The sequence below is a fragment of the Leopardus geoffroyi genome, chromosome C1 (assembly GCF_018350155.1).
Source record: "Leopardus geoffroyi isolate Oge1 chromosome C1, O.geoffroyi_Oge1_pat1.0, whole genome shotgun sequence".
NCBI classification, from domain to species: Eukaryota; Metazoa; Chordata; class Mammalia; order Carnivora; family Felidae; genus Leopardus; species Leopardus geoffroyi.
Window position 1 is genome coordinate 40,245,754 of NC_059328.1, and position 5,536 is coordinate 40,251,289.

Below are 5,536 nucleotides of genomic sequence, written 5' to 3' on the forward strand. Positions count from 1 at the left end.
AGAGGGTATTATGCTAAGCAAAATTAGTCAGAGAAAGATAAATATCATACGACTTCACTTATATGAGGACTTTAAGATACAAAACAGATGAACATAAGGGAAGGGAAGCAAAAATAATATAAAAACATGAAGGGAGACAAAAACATAAGAGAATCTTAAATAAAGAGAACAGAAGGTTGCTGGAGGGATTGTGGGAGGGAGGATGGGCTAAATGGGTAAGGGGGTAAGGAATCTACTCCTGAAATCATTGTTTCACTATATGCTAACTAACTTGGATGTAAATTTAAAAAAATAAATTAAAAAAAAAGAATATTACTGGGTCAATTGACAAAATGGGAATGCAGTCAGAACAGATGAAACTATTAGTGTTAATTTTCTATTGCTGCTGTAACAAATAATCACAAATTTATGGCTTAAAACAACCCAAATTTATTTAGGATGTGGACATCTTTGGGGGGCCATTATTCCTGCTGACATAGTCATAATTGATACAAGCATCTTACCAATGACAAAATTACTAAAGTTGTTAACTGTCCTGTGCTTATGTAAGAAAATATTCTTACCCTTCAAAAGTATACACTGAAGTATTTATTTGTTTATGAAAAACAAAGCTTTCTTCATGTATTTGACATGCGGGTGAGAAGAGGAGGACTGTAATGTCACTGGCACATCTGCATGAAGGGTTTCAGAAGCTGGTATCCACCAGGCCCTTCCTCTACCAGGAGGACTCTCTGCAAGGGGCAGGCAGCTCACAGATGCCCTCCGTGCCAATCATAGAAAAGTCATGACTGTCCCTTTCTTGTCAATCTGCCAGGGTTCCAGGGGGGGAAAGCAGATAATTATCGAATCCTGGCCCAGGTCCAGCTCCTTGGTGAGGGACTTGAAGAATTGGGCTTTGTGACTGCAGTTCTCCTCTGCAGTGTCCTCCACACGGGATGGAAGAGATGAGCAGTTGCACGCAGGGCTCAGTGGAGCTGTTCACCACCAAGGCCAGACCTGGTCACACCATCATGCTCACATAGTCTTCAGGTTGGCCCAGGATGGCTGCACTGGCTGTGCCGAGTCGCTCTACCAGTCCTGTGGGCATGCCGCTGTTTTGGGCAAGTTCGTGTCCAGCTCGACAACTGGCATGTCTGGCAAGAAGGAACCGGAGTGGCCACAGCAGCGGAGAAAGAACACGCAGAGTCTACACTCAAGTATTTAGAGGCAAAGGGTCACGGTGTATGCAACTTACTCTCGTATGGAACGGAAATAACAATATACAAAGAGAGAGAGGGAGGGGGGAAATGATAAAGCAAATTGACAATTTACAATAGGTACTTCTGGATAAGAAGTATATATAGTAGCCTTCCTACTATATTTGCAACTCTTCCATAATTTGAAGTAATTTCCAAATGAAGTACGTGTGTATGGCTGTGTGTGTGTGTGTGTGCACATGCGTGTGTGTGTGTGTGTGTGTGTTTGCAATAAGTAAGAGTGCCAAGGAGCTGAGACAAGAGGTTTGCTGTGTCTTGGTTTCATCTCACCAAGTAGATTGAAGAACACCTCAGGCGCTCTCCGTTGTAGACAGAAAACCCTATGTCCTCAACATGACATTCAGGCTTTTTCATGACCTTCAGCCTCCTCTGGCAATCACATCTTCCATCTCCCATCTATTCTTTTATCCACATCTGATTACTTACCATTCCTCAAAACTACATCATAATAATTTCTCCACTTATTAAGCATCTAGTGTATACTGGCTCTACCCCCTTGTCATTTCATTCAATCCTCACAACAGAACTTCAAGTTAGATACCAGTGTTCCCTCTTACAAATAGTGAATCAAAGGCTCAGACAGGTTACTTGATTTGCTTAAGGTCACACAGCTAGAGCTAGACTTTAAATCATGTCCAAAACCAGGTTCTTTTCCATATACTGCATTGCCCCACCCTCTAAGTACTGATTCAATAAACATTTCCTAAGCACTCACTCAGTGCTGGGCTCTATGCCAGGCACTGGGAGTACAAACGTAATCAATCCCACTTCAACCTCCCAGAGTGTATGATTTAGCCACAGAGACAGGGACAGAGCTGAGGAGAGCAAAGAGTTAAGGGTCAGGGTCAGCCGGGTTTCCAGAGTCTGGCTCCATGATCCTAGAAGCTGAGCCAGGAACCTAGGTGGTGGTGCAAGTAAAGAGGGAAACCTCCCCGCCCTCAGATGGTGGGGAGTCCTGGGTGAAGGTTCCGGGAAACATTTTCCTTTTTAGTCAGGTCTCTGCTGCCCTCTAGTGGGAGATGCAGAGATAACAGGAGGAGAAGTTTCATCCAGAAGTGGCGCGTGGGGGTGGGGAGCCACATTAACTCTGAGCCTCTTCTTAGCCTTGGGATCTGTGACATGGTTCCCTGACTTGTAAATGTAGATGTCTGGGTTTGAAATTGCAGTTTTGGGGGCACCTGGGTGGCTCAGTCGGTTAAGCCTCCGACTTCAGCTCAGGTCATGATCCGTGAGTTCGAGCCCCGCGTCGGGCTCTGTGCTGACAGCTCAGAGCCTGGAGCCTGTTTCCGATTCTGTGTCTCCCTCTCTCTTAGACCCTCCCCCGTTCATGCTCTGTCTCTCTCTGTCTCAAAAATAAATAAACGTTAAAAAAAAATTAAAAAAAAAAAAAGAAAGAAACTGCAGTTTTGCGGGGTCAGTCTGCTTCACCAGGAGAGATACTCAACTTTTCTCAGGCATATACTGAGCCCCAAAATTAACCCCAGACAGAGCCCCTCAAAGACTGAGCTATGATGAAGGTCACAGACTGAATTCTGACCTTGATTAGAGACTAAACCCACCCTAACACCCTACCAGACTTCTGCCACCCCCTCGCCTGCTCCCCAGTTGCTAAACACCACCATTACTAGAAATTAAATTATATCCATTCACAATTAAATAAGCTGTAAAGAAAAACAAAGATGATACATACTCAAAATGTATTACTTCCTAATTATTTTATTACATTCTGCTACTGGCTATACTCTTGAGGTGATTTAAATCTACAGTGTCTGCATGGCACAAATGCTACATAATGGCATGCAAATTCACATCACTCCCCAAGTCCTCAGCATATTCAGGGATAGCTTGAAATTAGCCATGCTGAGAGTATTTACACCACAGAAATTAGCAAACATTACAGCATCAGGCTTGAATTATTGTTTTGTTAATTGTCTAGACCAGGAATCAGCAAACCACAGCCAATATGCTATTTTTGTATGGTGACTTAAGAATGATTTTTACATTTTAAAAATGCTGAAAAAGATATAACAAAGGAGAATATGCAACAGAGACCATATGAGTCTCACAAAGCCTAAAACATTTACTATCTGGCCCTTTCCAGAAGGAGTTGGCTGATCTCTGGTCTAGACATAAGAACATGTGGGGAAAATGTTAATAATGCAGATTATAAACATGTCAGATCTATAGCTGCTACCATATTATAAATCATACAGATAATTGAGGGAATATTTTTCCAGCATTTGAAAACTATTATCTAATGCAGGAAAAAAAGTCATTCACATCATTGACAAAGAGGTGAAATTCCATACAAACTGGTGTAGCCACTCTGGAAAACAGTATGGAGTTTCCTCCAAAAGTTAAAAATAGAACTACCCTACAACCCAGCAATTGCACTACCAAGTATTTATCCAAAAGATACAAAAATACAGATTCAGAGGGGCACATGCACCCCCAATGTCTATAGCAGCACTATCAACAATAGCCAAATTATGGAAGGAGCTCAAATGTACATCAATTGATGAATGGATAAAGAAGATATGGTACACACACACACACACACACACACACACACTGGAATATTACTCAGCCATCAAAAAGAATGAAATCTTGCCATTTGCAGTGACATGGATGGAGCTAGAGTGTATTATGCTAAGTGAAACAAGTCAGTCAGATAAAGACAAATACTATATGATTTCACTCATATGTGGAATTTAAGAAACAAACAGATGAACATAGGGGAAAAGAGAGGGGCAAATCATGAAATAGACTCTTAACAATAGAGAACAAACTGAAGGTTACTGGAGGAGAGGTGGGCAGGAATGGGTGAAATAGGTAATGGTATTAAGAAGGGCACATGTTGGGGCACCTGGGTGGCTCAGTCGGTTAAGCGTCCGACTTCGGCTCAGGTCATGATCTCACGGCTGGTGAGTTTGAGCCCCGCGTTGGGCTCTGTGCTGACAGCTCAGAGCCTGGAGCCTGTTTCAGATTCTGTGTCTCCCTCTCTCTCTCTGACCCTCCCCCGTTCATCCTCTGTGTCTCTCTGTCTCAAAAGTAAATAAACGTTTAAAAAAAAAGGGCACATGTTGTGATGAGCAGTGGGTGTTGTATGCAAGTGATTAATCACTAAATTCTACTCCTGAAACTAATATTATACCACATGTTTAACTAAATAGAATTTAAATAAAAATTTGAAATTTAAAAAAAAGAGGTGAAATTTCAAAATATGTAGTGGTGAAGCTGAAGAGGTTTAAATTTAATGACTATAATTTATATGAGGTTTGAGAAACAGTTTTACAGAAGAACATGTATCAGATCTAATGATAATAAATTTATATGAAAAAAAGCACATTGGAATGCAACTCCATTTGTCAAATTATGGTTGAATCGCAACTATCAGTTACAGATATAAGAGTTTGGCAAAAGTCAGTGGAAGTATTCTATGAGAATCAATTAGCTAGATAGAATTTATGATAAAGAATATTGTAGAAACTCAGAAACCCATGGGGGAGGGGAAGGAAAAAAAAAAAAAAAGAGGTTAGAGTGGGAGAGAGCCAAAGCATAAGAGACTCTTAAAAACTGAGAACAAACTGAGGGTTGATGGGGGGTGGGAGGGAGGGGAGGGTGGGTGATGGGTATTGAAGAGGGCACCTTTTGGGATGAGCACTAGGTGTTGTATGGAAACCAATCTGACAAAAAATTTCATATATTAAAAAAATAATAAATACATAAATACATAAATGAATAACCTAAAAAAAGAATATTGTATATGTCATCACCATAAATTTTGTTATTCATATTAGTAAAATGTATAATGAACTTATGGACGCAGGCATATGCACACATTTTTGGAGAGCTGGTTGTTAAAAATTTGCCAGCATACTGCTGCTCAACAGCCTTCACATACCCAAAGCAACAGCTATATCCCTAGTTCTAAAAAGGCAGAGGTTGCCAACATCTACCAACACCCACCCACTCTTACCAGGGACCTTTTTCTAAGACTCCCACCTTTCAGAGTTTGGACCTTGGTATATATTTACTCTTGTTTTCCATCTCTGTCTTTTTGCCTCACCTTTCAAAGTATCTCTTCAGATTTGTCTCATACCTCCTCAACTGATTTTTTCATTTATGCTCTCCGATATTTAACATCCAAGACTTTTTTCTTCCTGATCATTCTTTTTATGGCATTCTCTTCTCTAGTGGATTCAATAACTTCTCTTGATTCTCTGAAAATATTCATGATAGAGTGCTGGATTTTTTTTTTAGAGTGTTTACCTCCCCAC

General features: G+C 40.8%; 1 pseudogene; it reads right to left on the reverse strand.

The window, feature by feature from the left end:
- Nucleotides 1-771: 771 nt before the first annotated feature.
- LOC123599977 lies at nt 772-1,131 on the reverse strand (annotated as a pseudogene).
- Nucleotides 1,132-5,536: the final 4,405 nt, after the last annotated feature.